General features: G+C 43.3%; 1 long non-coding RNA gene across 27 annotated transcripts in view; it reads left to right on the top strand.

Moving 5' to 3' along the window:
- The window catches only part of LOC149122245 (uncharacterized), a 129,109-nt gene that overhangs the window by 6,056 nt on the left and 103,267 nt on the right, over positions 1-19,786 (top strand). For 14 of the 27 annotated variants that reach the window (XR_016220511.1, XR_016220506.1, XR_016220516.1 and 11 more), the window contains 3 exons: positions 11,015-11,096; positions 17,262-17,382; positions 18,712-18,814. This is a non-coding gene — a long non-coding RNA (uncharacterized LOC149122245). Of the gene's footprint in view, positions 1-5,712; positions 5,757-11,014; positions 11,097-17,261; positions 17,383-18,711; positions 18,815-19,786 lie in introns of all 27 variants that reach the window. The other 13 variants (XR_016220509.1, XR_016220525.1, XR_016220510.1 and 10 more) reach the window with 3 other exon arrangements.

The following is a 19,786-nucleotide window of genomic DNA, read 5'->3' as shown; positions in this document are numbered from 1 at the left end:
TCCTAAGAGGTGGACCCCTGTTCCTGCATGTTCTAGGCAAACTTAAGTTGCCCCTAGAGCCTGGACACTTGCTGGAAATTCCTCTAAGGGAATACTTAGGATGCCAGGCGACAAGTTCCCCTCTCACCCAGCCTGCCTCCCTGCCTGGGATCCAGATCCCGGAGAGTCTTGGCAGTGAGGACTGGCACCCAGAGCTCCACCCCTGACCCCCTGCCCCACCCCAGTTCCAGGTTGGATGGGAAGAAGATTAATCCCTGTTTAAGTCTTCTCTTTCCCGCCCTCCATTCTGCACCCCAGTGGACATGTCTCCCCAGGTTTCCTGGTAAATAGGAGCGTAGGAGCCGCCCTGTCCAATAAAGATTAAATTAAGTAGAAGAATCCCAGCCGCTGGATATTTGGAAGCTCCGGTGGGGCGTCAAACCGACATTTAACACATTTTTTCCACTCACTGTGCACAAATCCTGGATCTGTTGTGCTTAACTTAGAAAATAAGGAAGAAGGGGAAAGATGAGGAAAGAAAAAATGAGAAAAGCAGAGGAAGCCGCAGAGAAGCCCCAGTTTCAAGGGGGCAGTGGCTTCACACTCAGAGTGGGGAAGGCAGAGAAGCAGGGCTCACTGACTCTTCCAGTCTTCTTCCTGTGGGAGCTGGAGGCTGACTTCCCTTGGGAGCTTAGAACTTCTGTTTGGGCGGCTCAGTGGTCGTTTATGCTTTAGGGATGGGCTGGTGGCCTGGGGTCATGGACGGGTGTGTGGGCCAGGGGTGCGTTTCAGAACCTAGTTGCCTGCTCTGTAGTGACTTTTCTTGGGATTTTGTTATGCTTTCTGCAAAAGGTTTTGGTAGCACGAACTGAGCAGTTTGCTCGCGTTACTGCCCAGCAGGAGCAACAATGGTTTTCTCTGTTGGTGCTCAGCGAGCTGGACACTGACCTTGAAGCTGAGGCCGGGTAGGGCGCCCCCTCGCCAGGAGCCATCCCAGCCCCCAAAACATCAACTGCTCACTCCACCTGCTTCTCTGGTCCCTGGGCACAGACCGGAGGGGCAAAAGGCAAGTCCCTTCGTGGCAAAGGCTTGTCCATGCAAATACCACACTGAATAAATTAACCTCAAACCAGCTAGTTGGGGTGTAGTAGTTTAGCAGGACTAATTGCACACAATGTTGCTGAAATGACTTTTCCAATTAGCTGCTTGTTGGAGTTTAGTTGGAGGAACTGTCAGCTCCAACGATGGGTAATTGCTTTATTGCTCACAAAACTATCATCTATTTAGAACATATGTGCTAATTACTCTGGATGGGCGTCGAAAAAGAGACCATAAATCTAATAGCACTTAAAAAAGTCTATGATGCTTGTAAGCCACCCCAGTCCCTGCTCATTCTCTCCTGCCCAGGTTGGGTGATAGATGGCTGTCTTCTCAGGAAGGCGCAGGGTTGGGACGAGGGGCGCCCACGGGATGCTCTGGTCACATCCTGGGCAGGACAGCAAGCATCCCAGGCGTGCTGTGCGCGGGTGATAAATCACTGTCACCAAAACCAGTCCGCTCTTTAGCTGCGCACTTCTTTTTGTCGTTTTTTGCGAAAGATTACTAAAGAAATCTTTTAATTGGATTATGCTGGGAAATTAATCTCCTTTAGCCTTGGCTAAATTTATTGTGGCCACTGTCGGGAGAAAAGCCCTGCAACTGCAGAGTGCGCCATGTCCCCTTGTTCCCTCTTTCCTAAGTCCTCCAGGGTCTCCCAGCTGCCGTGCCAGTCGTGCCCTAAGTTCTCTTCGGTGACGGCAGTGAGCAAGGGTTGGAAAAGACACATCTGGGCGGGAGACTGTGGAGCTCCCTAGTGAATCCCCTTTGTCCTAAACGCCACGTTTTTTGTTCTGGATTCCTCAGCTCCACATCCAGCATCCCCACAGCCACTGCGCTGTTATTCGCGAGGGGATCTGGGGGTGTGCTGCCGGGAAGGAGGCTGGAAGGGCAGGATGTGGGGTGTGCTGGGGGCGTGCTGCGGCCAATCCCACTGGTTTGCCCTCTCCCCGGCACCTCCCTTCTTCAGGGTCTCGGGCAGGGACCTGGGGCCTTGCGAACCCTCTTCCACTTATTTCTCTGCGCAAAAACGCACGGCTCGCTCCTGGAACTACCCTGCAGACACTGCCCCTGGACGGGCCCGAGCGCGGTCCACTCCGGGTTTCACCAGCACAGGGTCAGGCGGCGCCCTCCCATCCTCCCTGTTGCCCGGTGCGGCCCCGGCAGTCGCGGGAAGCTGAGGGTCGAGCCCCACCGGCCGCGCCTCGCTGCAGGAGAGAGAGCCACATCTGCCTGAAACGGGATACTTACTTTGGCGGCTCAATTTAGTTCTTAATAGCAGTCCTCTGAGGTGTGGTTAATTGATGGGGATAAAGGCGTATTGACTTGACTCGGAGACGCCAATGACCCTCTAATATACTTTTAAAAGAACAACCACCACCCCGAACACCGGCGACTCACATTCGGTGGTGTGTGTGTGTTGGGGGGGGGGGTAGGCAGGGGTCTGGAGGCTGCAAGTGCCATTTGTACCTGGAGGCGTCAGTGCGGGACGAGCCCTGGCTCGCAGGGCCGGGCACCCGGGAGCCGCCAGGGCGCGCAGCTCGGGCTGGCAAGGGATTGTCTCGTGGCTGCAGGGAACGGGGAGGGACGCGGAACCCAGCGAGCGGACAGGTGACCAGGCCGACTGGCGGGGAGGAGCCCGAGCGGGGACGATGCCGCCCCTCCCTGCGGGTTTCTGCCACTCTTTCAGCCTAGTGCGGGGCTGGATGTTCATACTCCGGGCGCCTTCGCCTGCCGCTGTCGCCGGCTAGCGCGACCCTCATCCAGCGTGAGCGAAATGGTCAGTGGCCATGCACGGCGGGAACTAGGGCAGTTCCGCTCTCTCCGGACAGCTTCAGTCCGGCTCAGTTCCGGGACTGAGGCATGCGCCCGGGTGTGTGTGTGTGTGCGCGCGCGCGCAACCCGCCCGCATCCTCTGAATTGCTGCACAGCAGCCCTGAGCACGTGGCTGTATTTAGGCCCGGCCTGCCCAGAGCCCTGGGGCCTCGCCGACCGGGATTTATCTGCTTGGTCCCAACAGGATAGCCCCTGCGCACGCCCACCCGGACCTCCGCTCCGCCCTCCACACCTTCCCTTTCCCCTTGGCTCAGTTCTAGTTTGAGGGCCAAGGGAGCGTTTCACTCCGCACAAGCGCTGAACTTAGGTTCACAGAAGCACTCAAAGAGGGGAAAATAAATAAATCAATCAATCAGGTCTCATTTTCTGCTTAAAAAAGGGGACCCTCCTCCCGGGGGGCTGAGGGCGGTGGTGTCCCTCGCAGGGTTTGCAAGTCTCCCGCTTTGCGTTTTGCACAAGGGCAACCTTGATGCTTCCAGCATTCAGCCCCTTCTGGAAGCGGAAGGAGAAATGGCTCCAATCACCGTCCATATTTTATCGCGTTGAGAGATCGCAGGTGTTTAGGCTGCGGCTATTGTCTGCCTGCCTCCCTGAGAGCCCGCGTGACAGGGATGAAAGGATCCCCAAGAAACTTAATTTCCCGCAGCCCTCTTGAGGAGGAGCGCGTCGTCACAAGGGCAAGGAAGCTTCGAGGTCAAGGATTTGAAGACGTGCAATTAAGAGCGCCAGCCGCGCGGCGTGCCTGTTTCCGCGGGGTTCCGTCCGGCCGCCGTCGCCGTCGCCCCTCGCCCTGCGTGCCTCTGCCCCCTGTGGAAATCAGAGCCGGGGTCGCTCGGGCGTCGAGCTCCGGACCCCCGCAGCCCCAGCCGCAGAGGACGACGAGCCGGGGCGAGCTCCAAGGTCGCGCGGCCTGGTCCTCGAGCGCCCCAGAGGCAGGGACGGGGGCCGGAGGCTTTCCTGGGGCCCGATTCCCTCGGGCCGCTGGGGTCCTCAGGGTGCCTGCGGCGGGGCCCTCAATGCTCGCTGCAGGCCCCCCCAGGGCGGCACCTGCCCCAACCGCAGTCTAGGGCCCAGACTCCCGCGTTTCTCCTCACACCCCTCACCCCACAGGGGTGCGCCCTTGCGAACGAATTCTTCGCCCAGGCTCCCTTTGTAAGGGCCCCTCCGACCCCTGCAGGCCTTCAAGACCCCGGAGCGCTGACCCTTCCTCCTCCCCCAGCGCGGCCCCGCAGGGCAGCGGCTCCCGGAAGCTAGGCCTACATCCGGGCACCCAGCCTGGCGCGCGGCGCCGACGGCAGAGCCCTCGACGCCATGGAAGCGCCTCAAGTGACGCAGGGGCCCGGGCCCAGGGTGCACGCGCGCTCCTGGTGTGTTGTCCGACGGCGGCCCCGAAGGCCGCCACGCTGCCAGCGGGCAGAAGTGACGAGAGCTTCGAGCTTGCACTGGGGGTTGGAGAAGTCGCTCCGAACGCGCCGGGCCCGCGTCTCTCCCGGGCAGCGCTGCAGCATGGCGTCCCCCTCAGGGACGCGCTGCCAACCTCTGGAAAGTGGGCCGCGAGGGGAGTGTGAGCCGGTCTGCACCCCGCCGTGCAGAAAGCGGACATCCCCGGTCGGATGAGGCCGCTTTTGCGCCGGGCCGTGTGGCGACCGTTTGTCCGGTCCCGGGAGGTCAGTCCTTTTCCGGTGTGGGGACCCGGGGATCGGTAGCGAGCAAGGCCTGGGCCCTGTTGGGGAACTTGACACCGGATTGTGTGTGTCAAAGACCAGCTTTTCTTTTCTTTCTTTCTTTTTAAGAAGCTGGAAAAACGGTAGGAGGTCACTTGGTGATTTTTGGAACGCTCCATCTGCAAGGCGGGAAAAGCAGAGAGAAACTTCTGTGTAGTTCATACAAAGCTCTTGGGAGACTGTCACTCGAGAGTTTTTCCTAGAGATAGTTTTATCATCTCTGAACTTGGGGGACTGGGTGTGGACCACGCCGCCGGGACACTGAGCAGTGCCTTCCTGCAGGCAGGAATAGGGAAAAGGAAGCCAAGCCGTAGTGAGGGCTGGCTGCATGGGAACTGGCGCTCCAGATGTTGCACTAGAGGCGCTGCAAGTGTGAGCAGGTAACAGTGGAGAAGAGTGACATTGTTAACAGAAAGCATCTAATTAACAATGACTTCATTTGATTGGAAGGATGAAAAAGCCTTTTTAAATCAATCCAGATTCACTGGCCTAAGCTCAGCCAATTTATGAATATGGAGCCCGACTGGGGTCTGCTTTCTTTCAAAGATGTCATCTTAGAGGTAATAGCGTAGGTGAAGTCATTTGGTTACACTGTGGAAACTTTTATAGTGCCTTCCTTGGGAATTTAATTCAGTGCTTCTTCATTTTATTAGGAACAGACTGACTCCATCAACTGCTCTCTCCCTGTTTAGAGGCCGAACTGCTTGAAGCAATTAGGTTCACCAATTAGCATAGTTTTACTGACCCCCGGCAGCAGCACCGCTCCTTAGATTATCCGTTTCTTCAAAGTCAGCGAAGAGCTGGAGCACAACATGCTTCCCAGGTGTCCAGGTCGGGGAGTAAGCTGCCAGCAGGGTCACATAGCAGTGCCGAAAGCTTTCGGAGAGCCCCCAAGTGTGTTTCTGCAACTTTGCTGGATTTTTTTAACTTTTCTTCTTTCGTGCCCCTTTTCTGATTCTGGATCCTAGAATGTCTCCATCCTTCGACATAGCCTTTAAAACCCCTCTCCTTTAAGTTGTATTTTGGCAGACTTGCTCTTAAAAAGTGATTTCTCCCTTCTCTGCCCTCCTGTATGCAGAGGAAATCGCTGATGGGCTCCTTGAAACCCTGTTGGGTGGCAAGGTAAGGGCTGTGTGTGTGTGTGTGTGTGTGTGTACACACATGCCTCTTCTATGAGGAGAAGCCAGAGGGTGGATGTGAGGAGACAAGTGTTATTTTCCCAGTTCCGAAGGCGTACCTGCAAGGCTGGGCTGCATCCTTTCAACGTGAGCTCAACTGGAAGTGGCCAGCACCTTCAGTAAAAGAATATATCTGGAGCCCAAAGCAGTATGGGAAAGAAGAGGTTTTTGCTCTTGCCACACACACACACACACACACACACATACACATATGTAAGATTTCACTAGATTAAATTGCTGACAGTTCATCAGTAGGAGCAACAATGTAATTCCCCTAACCTTATTAAATCAATAAATACTAGATTCATGCATTGAATTAAAAATGCATCAGCATGGCCAGGAATTGTGATCCTATGGCCACAGACCTCAGAATCGAAGATGCCACTCAAAAGTTGACTAGTTAGCATTTCTTTAATCTCTTTTTCAGTTTTGGATCTGTGATTAGATAAAATAGGGATTTTAACATTGCAGGATTGTTGTACAAATTTTTTTGGTTTGCTTATTTCTTGAAAATTTTCTTTTGCTAACTTCTCACATTTTAACCATACATTTAACAGTATGCATACATTTAACAGTAGCAGTGCACTGTGACTTTATAGTAGTTGTCATTAATTTTCATCTAGGGCATATACTTCTTACAATACATTAGTGAGACATACTCAAGCACATAAATTTCTGCATACTCATAAGTAAACTTAGATGCATTTTTTACATATACACAAATATACTCAGTGTGAATGTATTGCTCTACACTGATTTTAATTTATTTTAAACAAGAAGCCACATTTAATTTCTATCAGCACTGCCAACTGCATCATAAGCCAAAGAATTATCATTTTTAAAACAGGTTATTTATTTATAATCCAATTTGCTTATTGGACTTTATACCACAGGAGGTGAAATTAAAAATTTCAAGTCTTTAGACTTAACATTTAGGAAGCTGCATGTGTTTTAAATGGTTATATTTTATGTGTGAAGAAATACTTCAGATGTGGTTTACCAGGCGTTGGTCCAGTTAAGTTTTAGATTTGTAGGTAAATTTATAGTTAGTTCCTACTGAAAACAGGGAGCATGGATAGTACCTGGAAGTTGCCTGGAAAAAATAATATTACTCTAGCCATATACTTGACCACACTGATCAGTGAGACTAATTATTTAAAAATATGCATCCCTATTGATGTCAGCCAGCGTATATAGGACTGAATTCTGAAGATATAGTCATTGGCCCTTGGGTTCACCATACTGTGGAAGAAAAATCTTTATTTGATGAAATAGGCAATCAACTGAAATCCATCCTCTTTAAATAAACTGATTCCTCAGTATTTTCCCAGTGTTGGTGTAAGTTGTTGTCTGTGATGTCCCCCAGGGCTCTTTGCTCTGCTCTCTGATTTGGTATATAAAAGCAGCTCTGAATGATGGATTACTGTGTCATTGCAGTCTGAGAAGGATTAATTTGTTTCATTGATTTCTCTTTAGGCAGATTGCCAGAATTTGCTGCTTCCCACCTTTCCTCAAGACTTCTAGAAGTAATAGACAGTAATAGCCTAAGACAAATCAGCTCCTTCTTGTGAAAATAAGCCAGGAAACTGAGAGTCCTAGGAAAGCCACAGCAAACTTTTTTATTTGCATTCTGGGAAAGCAGTTAATTGGCTACTTTATTTTGTTTGGAAATATTTTTAATTGAAAAATTTCTATGATTTTTAGGCATTCAACATATCAAGTTAATAGATTATGAGTAAGCATTCACTGTGCTTGTTTCATACATTTTCCTTAACTTGTAAGGATCCTGTTTAACTCAGAAAAAAAAGTTGTCAATGTGATTTGACAAATACTTTTCTCCCTGTGACAGGTTGAAGCTCAAGTAACATGCCAACATAACTTTAAGTCAATTTACCTGTATGTCTTTATAGGATTATTAGATTCAAACAATTTTTAGAAACTTTGGACAAGGACTTGGAGTACTGGAGCTTAGAGATAGAATTATTTGAGGAAAACAATCCCACTTTTTTAAATTGAAAAGATAAGCCCAGATCCTAATACAGTTTACAAAAACTAGAAATTACATTTGGCATATTTTCTATTAACCTTTTGCTTTCAACTATTTAATGTCATATGACTAGAATTATTATTTAAGTTATTTGTGTTGACTAGTGTTTTAAGATATATGCTATAATTGTTCAGTGCTCTATTGGAGGAGCTAGATTTCTAATTTCTCATTAGTATAAAGTTGTGATGAATAGCATTTTTAGTGAATATTTAATAATCCCTCTGGTTATTTCCTTACAATGTTTTTCAAAAATAGATTACTTGGACTGAAGGTATAGACTGCTTTCTTTAAGATTTTTTATATTGATTGCCAAATTGGTTTTCTGAAAGCTCCTACCAATTTATACTTGTACTTCAAAAATTTTTTCTCTGTAGAGGCAGCATTCTAATTCATGTTACTTGAGCAAAGAAACCAGAACCACACTCTTTTTCCTTGTATTCTGAAAGCAACGGTGGCATTTTGCATATACTTAGTCTCTCAGAACTATTTTCTCACTGCAGATGTGAAATAGGCTGGTTATACAAATCTATTTGTTTCCCTTCTGTAGTGCTGAAAATTATATTGATTTAATGATCTCAAGTTATACTTTTTATGCAATTAGTTGTGTAGTAAAAACTAATATTGTCATGTGCTAATGTCTTTTTTCCCCTCTATTGTGCTGTGGTAGTAGTCCATGCAGTATCAGCAAGTTTATGCTTTTCCTGTGCTTTGCTGAAAGGAAAAAGGAACATCTGTTTCCATTATATATCTGCATCATAATGATAACAATTAAGTAGCTATTATGGTGTAGTATACAGTAAATATATTTTGCTGAATGACCTATACTCTCTTGTTGGAAAATTTCAGAGATTCCAGAGGTACTTAGTTTTTACAGGTAGGCTTTTGCTTACTTTGGGTAAATTAGCGCAGTTCTTATTTTTGTCTCAGTAAAAAAACAAACCACCAACTGATGATTAAACTCTGTGCTTTCAGTGTGGCTCCAATTATGTTTCTTGTATGTTTACAGTATAAGTTATTAGATCTCTCTCAATATTCTGAAATGGATTTATTATACTACTAATAAGATAGTTCCATTTTTGTTTTGTGCCTTTTGTTTACTTTCTATATTCTACTAAGTTGGAAGTGTGTAAATGTGTGTGTGTGTGTGTATAGAATATTTCACTTTCTTCTTGTATTAAGGGGATAAAGTGATACTTGCCTTTTAAGATCAGCAGGAGAATGTTTGAAATCACATTCAGCTATTCCCATTGACCTTTGAAAGTCTAGAGAAATATGTTTGCCTATTTTAGCTTCTGATTAAAGATGCTCTGGTGGTTACATAATAAGTGATCAAAAAGTGTTTAGACAAAGCATGGTATATGAATAAAAATAAATACCCATGTACCCCAAACCCAGTTTGAGAGGTAAAATGATCACAGCACAACTGAAGCACTTCTAGAATACAAGGGACCTGCAAAAAATTCATAGAATGCAGAATATGAAAAAACTATGCACAAATTTAAAATGATTTTTGCACCAAAATAAACTTATGTTTCAGTTAAATTTTTCCATGAAATTTTTGAAGTGTCCTCATATATTCCCATTTGGCCTTGTGATTATTATCTATTTTGCCTTTGAGGTACTTTTCCTACGTGATCTAAAATTTGACAAAAGTGACCTGTCCTTTTAAATAATGAATTTTTAGATGTTGGAGCTACAATTGCTGTTAGAACCCTTTCAGTTTAATCATCTAGGACTGGGCATGCTTCTCTCATCTGTGAAGCTGGGGTCAGGTCTGCATGGCTTCTGATGTTTTTTGAACTCTAATTAAAACAAAAAGTATGAAGCAAAAATGAAAACAAAAGACAGAGGCTCAGAGAAGTGAAGAAACTGGCCCTAGTCACAGAGCAGGGAATAAAACTCAGGTCTCCTGACTTCTATTCAGGTCCTCCTTCCTTCACACTGCTTGTCATTTTTCATGATTATTCTTAAGGAGGAAGAGAGAGAATGAGGAGGAACAGGGGAGATAGGAGAGAGAAACTTTTTTCTCTTGGGGTATCTTTTCTGTAGTGAAAAACACTGTAGCCCTGTCAGCCTGAATGTTGCTTACAGAATGAGAATACGGTGTGTTCCATAGAGCAGGTGAATCCCTCCTGTGTGCTTTGGAAAGAGTTTGTGTACAAGGACACCTTCTCTAGGTTCCTTACCCTGTTGTTACGTTTCTGATCTCTTCAAGGTAATTGGACCAGGAAAACAGGGATGGGCAGCAGCACAACTGTGACTTTCCATCAAAATGTATCGAATTTTCCATTTGCTGTGCACTCAGGACTGTACTGAGTTACTTCTGACTTTCTGATGGAGTTTGTGCTATGTTCAAATCACAGATAACTTTCTTCTTGAAAATGCATTTGTTTCTTGTTTCTATTAGGAGCCAACGTACTGGAGTACTAAAGTGAAAATAGTACAAATAGAATAACGTGGAAGTGCACTTTAAAAATCTCTTTAGGGAAAAGCCCATTCTAAAAATGGTTCCTTAGAATTACATGCATGTACTTTCTCTATCAGGTTTTTACTCTAACAAATTTAATTCATTCTTAGTTGAGGTGACTAAGCTTGAGTCATAATATTCACACAATACCATGCCTCTCCTGTGAAAAAGTAGCAAGATAACTAGAAGTTGTTTCAATATCAGATTAGTTTAAAAATTATTTGATTGCTTTTACCAATACACAGAATTGGAAACATACAATAGTCCTAATCATATTCTGTAGAGTGGATACTAAAAGGTACAAAAGTAGCTTTCTCAATGCTGTAAATATTCTCAAGGTTGGTATGTTTTAACAAGAAAACAAGATACCATATTTGTCTCTTGAGTATTTTAGGTCAGATTCTCTTATTTGTTTAGCAGCTTCTGGTAGGAAAATTTTCCTGGTATATTGGGTTGGAGAGGAATGATTCTTAATGCAGTCTGATGCCACTATTCAGTATCTGTTTACTTGAGCATTTCTGTTTTCTCACACTTACTAAATATGATTTAAAAAAATTCTGCTTGGGAAAGCTTGTTTGGGGTGTGTGTGTTGGGGTAGTATTTTGAAAGGCAATTCTTTGAAAATTTTGGTTAACATCTGTAGCATAAGGAATGTCTACACTGGTTACGTTTCCCCATGTTGTTCCAGCAGGTAGAGGACACTCCAGAGACAAGGTGTGGATAACTGAAACTAGCCTTTGAGCAACAAGTTTTCTCCCTGGCTGATGCTGGTAAGAATGATGAATCTTAGCCACCACATGGGCAGTGCTAAAACCAGAGGGACCCTAGTGAGACACAGTGTACTTGTATGTAGTCAATGTGTAGCCCATATATGTTCCCTCACTCTCACTTCTTATTCTCTGTAGAAAGGTGGTGTGATGTTTACTGAAACAGCAACAGAATGTGGTAATAATAATTGTTAATTTTTTTTGCCATGCATTCTTCCAGGATTATAGGATTATTATTGTAGGATTATTATCATAAGCATATCTACCATTTCTACTCAGTTCTTAATATCTTCACTTTAGACCAAGTTGAGATTATTTTAAAACTAGCATTGACTGTGTATTTTCCACTGTCACAGCCATTATACAATATACAATTTGTAACACAGTATATAATATACAATAGTTGTGAACTCAGAATTTGTCTTTGGGTAAAAGGGATAGAATTTTCTCCTACTAATGTTAGATTTGCATGTTGTAAAAATTTGTTCATGATGTGGTTTGAATTGCTAACGCTTTAGTATTTTTCTGTGATTTGATTCTTAGGAGAATTTTGTTACTGTAGTGCCTATTATTATTGAGGTATAGATAGTCAACATTTATTTGTTGAGTTTTGGAGATGTTTAAATGCATATGGATTATTCTTCAGGGAATAATAATTGATATGGCTTCTCACCAAAAGTTAACATTATATTTTCTTAATATAGCATGTGCAAATAACTTTATCAATATTACTATATTGTGACTTTAAGAGAAAAATAAAATGTATTTGGTTTTCTCTTGCTGTTTACCTTATGTAAAATTTCTTACAATTGTAGTTTGGGGATAGCCAAAACTTTTTTTAAATTTATATATATATATATATATATATATAGTTTGAAAGGCATAGTTATAGAGAGAGAGGGAGGGAGAGACAGAGAGAGAGAGAGAGAGAGAGAGAGAGAGAGAGATATCTTCCATCTGCTGGTTCACCCTCCAAATGGCTTTAATAGCCAGATTGGGGCTAGATCGAAGCCAGGAGCCAGGAGCTTCTTCTGGGTCACCCACGTAGGTACAGGGGCCCAAGCACTTGGGCCATTTTCCACTGCTTTCCCAGGAACATTAGCAAGGAGCTAGACCAGAAGTGAAGCAGCTGGGAATTAAATTGACACCCATATGGGATGCAATTGTCATAGGTGGTGGCTTAACCTGCAGTGCCATAGTGCCAGCCCCAGTATTGTTCTTGATATCTATCTATCTATCTATCTATCTATCTATCTATCTATCTATCTATCTATCTATCTTAAGTAAATAGAATATATAGAATATGGCATTTGCTAACCTTAAATACTTTTTAAATTTGCAATTAAAAATTACTATATAATAGCATTTTCTGAAAGTAGACTTTATGTTCTTTTTTAAATTTTTAGAAAGATTTTATTTGTTTATTTGAGAGATAGAGTTACAGACAGTGAGAGGGAGAGACAGAGAGAAAGGTCTTCCATCCGTTGTTTCACTCCCCTGGTGGCTGCAATGGCCGGAGCTGTGCTGATCCGAAGCCGGGAGCCAGGAGCCAGGAGCCTCCTCTAGGTCTCCCAGACTGGTACAGGGGCCCAAGCACTTGGGCCATCTTCCACTGCTTTCCCAGGCCACAGCAGAGAGCTAGATTGGAAGAGGAGCAGCTGGGATTAGACCAGCACCCATATGGGATGCTGGTGCTGCAGGCAGAGGATTAACCTACTGTGCCATGGCGCTGGCCCCTTTATGTTCTTAATGTAGCAAGAAGCAGGTTCATTTTTCTTTTTTTTTTTTTATTTATTTGAAAGGCAGAGTTATGGGGTGCGGGGGGGGAGAGAGAGAGAGAGTGAGAGACATGAAAGAGATAGACAGACAGACATATGTCTTCTATTCACTGATTCACTCCCCAAATGACTAGGAAGGCTAGGGCTGGGCCAGGCTGAAGCAAGGAACCAGGAGCTTCTTCCCGTCTCCCACTTGGGTGTAGGGGCCCAGGCACTTTGGCCATCCTCTGCTGCTTTCCCAGGTGCATTAGCAGGGAGCTGGATGGTAAGTGGAGGAGCTACGTCTCAAACCAACACTCATATGTGATGCCGGTGTGGATGCTGTCATCACAGGCAGCAGCTTAACCCACTATGCTACAATGCTGGCCTCAAAATTCATTTTTCTGAAACACAACTAAAAAATGTCTCTTAAAATTAGGAACTACACTGAGGAAGATGGCAAAACATGTCATAGATATTGAAAAAATATGTTCTGGTTTTGGCCACGTTAGCTTTGATGCTAATATTATTTAACTTACAACATTGAACATGTTTATGTAGTTACAAGTTTATTAAAAGATACTAAAAATAGTTATTTTTCAGCTCTCTCATAAGTGTAGTGGGTTGTTGATAACATTTTCCAACAACAGTTTTGATCAGTGCACATAGATGTTTTAGGTTAAAAGGTTACCGTTACCTCTGTAATAATTGTGGTCTTCCTAGGCTTAATTGTATAATTTTGTTTTGGTATCTGAAGATATAGATGTGATTTCAGCTTTACAGTTGTCAGTGAAAGTATCATTTGTATCTTGTATAGAGTGTTTGCATGATCTAACAAGGTCCTTTTGAATTCTGGTCACCTAAGGAGTTTTACATTGTTTATGTGTTTCTCAGGGTAACGATATGAGTTGCGAAAAAGTCCTTTTTCAAAAATTGGTTAACTTTTGAGTTGTATGTGATTTATCTTTAACTAGGGGCAAGAGACATGTAGTGATACCTGGTAGGAGGTTATGGAGGCTATAATGGCACTATTGTTATCCATCTGTTGCCCTTCTTTGTTGTGAAGATAGTTTCTGGACTGGCTGAAGTTTAGTGATCTGAGGGCACAAGGGAGTGTATTGTGGAACTTTAAAAGGTGCATCCCTCCTGATGTCTTTGATTGAGCCAAAAGTCACTAATGTCCTATTTGTATCAGTTCTAAGATTAAAGTTTAAATGTGTTTTGAGCTTTGACAGATAGCTTCAAAATTCTAAAAGTCCTGAATTTTATAGAAAGGAAATAGCTTAAGGTAATATGCTTATGTACAATAAACACTCTGAAATGCAGCAGGTGATAGTTCAAGTACTTGGATCCCTACACCCATGTGGGATGTCTGTGTTGAATTTCAGGCTCCTGACTTTGGCATGGCTGTGCCCCAGCTGTCCCCAGCTGTGACAGGCATGTGGGGAGTGAACCAACATCTGTTTTTGTCTCTCTGCATTTCAAATAAAATGAAAATAATTTTTGAAAATGGTTAATTTTATCAGTGTATAGTGAGTGAAGAGATAGGATCTACACTGAAATATGTGTCACTGTAGAGCCCATTTGTAGTCTACACCGATGTCATTTTTCCTTATCTAGTAACTCATTATATTACCTTTTGATTATATTATGAGTGAAAAACTTAGTGTCCAAATTTTCCTGTTTATAATGACAACAGTCATATTGGGTTATGGCCTACCCTAATCACTTCATCTTAAACTGATCATTTGCAAAGACCCTATTTCCAAAAAGGTCACATTTTCAGGAACTGAAGATTAGGACATCCATCTTTTTGGGGAACACAATTCAACTTAGAACAGTAGGCAACATTTTTGAGCTAGTAGAATTGAAATCTCTTTAGTAGTTATTGTATTACATAAATTTGAAGTTTACCAAAACACTGGTGTAACATATGCACATATTCTATAGATGAGTAATATATGAATATTTGTTTTGGAATAGGACTGATTTTTCACTATTTGTTTATATAAATATATTGTAAAAAGAACAAATTAGAGAATTGTTGAGGATGGTTTCAGTAAAATATGATTGGATGTCAAGATGTGTAGGACTAGTAATAGACAAGTGAGATCAGTGTAGCTGGTGGTTTGATGATGTTGAGCTTCAAATGGGCATTCATGGCAAAAGGATGATGCAGAAGAAGAAAGAACATGGGTAAAGGTTATGATACAGAAACAAGTATTTTAAGTGTAGTGGGTTGTGGTGGTAAAAGGAGGCTTCTGGACCAACTAATGTTGTAAAGAAATCTTGCCTCAAGCCCTTCAGAGTTAATGCCAGTTAGTGCTCAAACTTCACAGAATTGCTGTAAAATTTATTTTTAATTGTAGGATGTAGCCGGTGCCACGGCTCACTAGGCTAATCCTCCGCCTGCGGTGCCGGCACTCCGAGTTCTAGTCCCGGTTGGGGCGCCGGATTCTGTCCTGGTTGCTCCTCTTCCAGGCCAGCTCTCTGCTGTGGCCTGGGAGTGCAGTGTAGGATGGCCCAAGTCCTTGGGCCCTGCATCCTCATGGGAGACTAGGAGGAAGCACCTGGTTCCTGGCTTTGGATTGGCACAGCATGCCGTCTGTAGCAGCCATTTGGGGAATGAACCAATGGAAGGAAGACCTTTCTCTCTGTCTCTCTCTCTCACTGTCTAACTCTGCCTGTCAAAAACAAAAACAAAAACAAAAACAAAAACAAAAAAACTGTAGGATGTGGAAAATTTGGTGTGTATCAATAGCCAAAAGAAAAATATTACTCATAACAGAGCTAGTTATGAATATGATATTGGCATGTTGATGTAATTCATATCAGATTCATGCTATGATTTTTTCATTAAAATTATGTCCCACAAATGGTTTTTAAAAAATATATTAGGGGCCAGTGCTGTGGCGTATTAGGTAAAGCTGCCAGCTACAGTGCCAGCATTCTATATGGGTGCTGATTCAAGTCCTGCTGCTCCACTTCCGATCCAGCTCTCTACTATAGCCTGGGAAAGCAGTAGAAGATGGCCCAAGTGCTTGGGCCCATGCACCCATGTGGGAGACCCTAAAGAAGCTCCTGGCTCCTGGCTTTGGATGGGCTCAGCTCTGGCTGTTGAGGCCATCTGGGGAGTGAACCAGCGCATGGAAGACCTCTCTCTCTGCCTCTACCTCTCTCTGTAACTCTGTCTTTCAAATAAAATAAAATATTAAAAAAATTAGAGTCGTTGTGTACTCTGGATATATATATATATATTTGAGACCCATTAGGTGGTAACCCAACAGTCTTTGGGGATGAGTCGGGTCAGTATAACTCCATGAACCATGAGGTCAAGTCAGCTTGGTGTTTTTTTTTTTTTTTTTTTTTTTTTTTTTAAAGATTTATTATTTGAAAAGCAGAATTACAGAGAGGCAGAGAGAGAGGGAGAGAGGTCTTCCATCCGCTGGTTTACTCCCTAAATGGCCACACGGCTGGAGCTGGGCCTATCTGAAGCTAGGAGCCAGGAGCTTTTTCCAGGTCTCCCATTTGGGTGCAGGGGCCTAAGGACTTGGGCCATATTCTTTTGCTTTCCTAGGCCATAGCAGAGAGCTGGATTGGAAGTAGAGCAGCAGGTACTCGAACCAGCGCCCAAATGGGGTGCTGGCACTGCAGGAAGCGGCTCTACCTGCCATGCCACAGTGCTGGCCTCCAGCTTGGTCTTGTTTGATTTAGTTCTTTGACTTCAGTCTTGTTCTCCTTCCCATCTTTCTTGTTGCTACCAAGGTCTTTAAGTGATTACTTTGCCAAAGCCAAGTCCAGTTAAAAAATATGTCTTGGTTTAAAAAAAAAATGCCACTTTACTATCCTGGCTTTACTCCTTTAGTCAGGATAAAGGTCCACGTTTTGGGCATATAAAGTGTATCTGTGTTCTTTCTGCTTTGCGCCACAGCTACTCCAGGTTCTCACAATATTGTTCACCCTTCGTACCTTTTTTTAAAAATTTTTTCCTGCCAGTATGAATAAATTTTCTCTATTTATCCCTCTGTCCAGCAGCTACTCCTTGTTTAGTACTCATCTCAAATGACATTCCTCTATGAATCCTTCTTCTAAGGCAGTTTTTTCCTTCCTTCCAGTATCTGTAGCACTTTCTATAAAACACATAATATAGTAGCCAGTTTTCATCCTTTGTTCTTATAGCTTGAGTTACTTAAGTGCTCTTTTCTAATCGTTGTAGAAGTTGGAAACCAAAGTGAAGAAGAGCTTAAGGGGTTTGCAACCTAATGGCGGACTCCTAATTTTGGTGAGGTGGTGGGTGTAGTGGTTAGAAATACAACAAAGAGTTGTCAAGGAGACTTTACCTCCCAGTAGAGCAAAGTTGTGACTGAAACTGTATAGCTCTGTAAAGGTGACCGTGTTTGTTTGTTTACAGGTGGCAGTCAGCCTGCAGCACAGGTTGTGCCAGATTTTCTCAGCATTGCTGCTGGGATTTCCCAATCTCCACCTGCAAGAGGAGCCCCAGAGCTTCATCTCCGTGGCTGCTCCCGTGCCTGGTATGTCGCTGTGCTTCTGCTCTTCATCCTTCTGCTTCCAGCAGAGGCTCTGGGTTAGAATTCAGCTGTTTGCAGACAGCTATGGAGAAGTGAAAAGAGGACTGCTTCAGTCATGCCTACGTGATGATTTCTTTAGATTCTGTATTATGCCTTTTTTAAATTTTAAAGATTTATTTATTTATTTGAAAGGCAGAGTTACAGAGAGGCAGAGGCAGAGGCAGAGGCAGAGAGAGAGGTCTTCCATCTGCTGGTTCACTCCCCAGGTGGCCACAACAGCTGGAGCTGAGCTGATCTGATCTGGAGCCAGGAGTTTCATCCAGGTCTCCCAAGTGTGTGCAGGGCCCGCGCACTTGGGCCATTCTCCACTGCTTTCCCAGGGGCATTAGCAGGGAGCTGGATTGGAAGTGGAGCACCAGGAACTCGAACCAGTGCCCATATGAGATGCTGGTGATGTAGGCCAGGGCTTTACTCTGCTGTGCCACATCACCAGCACTGCCTTATTGTTTTTATACTTCTTCACAGAACTGTCATATAGTGTCTTGCTCATCATATTGTGATGTTTGAATTGTATCTGCTTGTTAACTGTTTCATGTTGATTTTTAGCAGTCTATTCTAATTTCCTATTACCTTAAATAACAAGGAAGAGCATAACATAAATTTTGCAGGTAAACAATACCTCCCAATAATATTTAATCAGCCTTTTAAACTATTATGAAGGAGATTCAACTAGAAATTGATAAGATTTCATGCCAAGGGTCAGTAGAAATATTTTATTACAAAATATCTATTAATAAGAGTGAATACTGTAGCTAGTAACTAAGATTTTTTTTCTTCAAAAAAAGTGGAAGTATTTTTCAGAAGTCTGGGAAATGTCAAAGTAATTTTGGCTGTAGTCATACACCATTTAATGCTATTGAGAGTAGTGCTAACATTAACAAAAATATTCTGTAATTTCCTCAGTTATTGCTACTGGTGATGAGGGATGTAAAGTTGGCATGCTTTCCTGTTTTGAGTATTATCATTATACACTTCTGATTTTACATGTCAGAAACAATCTTCATTGTGGTTAAGACAGCCAAGAACATTCTTCGTTAGAGATAGATGTTAGCTTCTGGTTATTTGTGTATTTGCATTAGTGATATTAAGACTACATTGAGTATATAAGGGCAAATACATATATATATTTAATGTGTTTCAAAGTAACATATTTTCTGTGGAACTTCTTAGTTCATCAGAATTTAGTGGTTTGGGATCAAAGACAGGCTTAATTTCTATATTAATATCCTATTTTATCATTTTCTGTGACCATTGATAATACTTATCTTGCAGATGTAAGCTATTGTTCACCAGGGAGCTTTGGCAAGAGAATTGGCTAGATCAGCAAATCCATTTCCACTGAGGAAAAACAACTTGAAGCTCATCTCTATTGATGGTGAGTCAGTCTCATCTTCATACATGAAAGTTCACATTAGGATTATTGTATGTTTTTGTGTGTTCTTTGTTTTTTGAAGATTTATTTATTAACTTTGAAAGTCAGAGTTACAGAGAGGGAGAGACAAGGAGATCTTCCATCTGCTGGTTCACTCCCGAGATGGCCAAAGCCAGGATTCAGGAGCTTCATCTGGATCTCTCACATGAGTGGCAGGGGTTAAACACTTGGTCCCTGTTCTGCTGCTTATTAGCAGGGAGCTGGATTGGAAGTGGAGCAGCCGGGACATGAACCAGCACCTATATGGGATGCCAGCATCACAAGTGGACTTTACCTGCCATGCCACAACGCCAGCCCCATATTATTTTGTTTACAATGTTATCAAACAACAGTTTGGTTTAAATTTTGTTTTATGATACATCTCTGGGATGTTGAACCATGATGCTTCATTACTTGAATATAACATGTAGCATAGAAATCAATGGAATAGTGAAATAAAATGTATCATAATTTGTTGCTTATGAATACAATTAAAAATAGTTTGATTAGTTCCTCTCTCTCACCTTCAGTTTTTAAAATTAATTAACTAATTAATTTATTTGAAAGAGAGACAGATAGAGCTCTTCAAGGAAATTGCTTGTTTCCTTCCCATATGGTTACAACAATCAGGGCTGAGGCAGGCTCAGTCTGGTCTGCTGTGAGGGCAGCAGGACCTGACCGTTTGAGCCAGCACCTGCTGGCTGCCACAGCATTCATTAGCAAGAAGCTGGACTTGGCAGCAGAGCCAAAACTCAATTCCAGGCACTCTGTTATGGGAGGCAGATATTCAAGCAGTATCTTAACTACTCCTTATACCAATTTTATTTCTATAAAACACATATTAGCTAAATTATAACTCATGACTCTTTTTGAATTAATATTGACTAGAAATGAATCACAAATTGATGATGTTATCTACCTACTTTAAAATATATT

The sequence above is a fragment of the Oryctolagus cuniculus genome, chromosome 14, assembly GCF_051225735.1.
Source record: "Oryctolagus cuniculus isolate XC-2025 breed Fujian yellow rabbit chromosome 14, ASM5122573v1, whole genome shotgun sequence".
In the NCBI taxonomy this organism is placed as follows: Eukaryota; Metazoa; Chordata; class Mammalia; order Lagomorpha; family Leporidae; genus Oryctolagus; species Oryctolagus cuniculus.
This window is presented reverse-complemented; position numbering and strand designations above follow the sequence as displayed.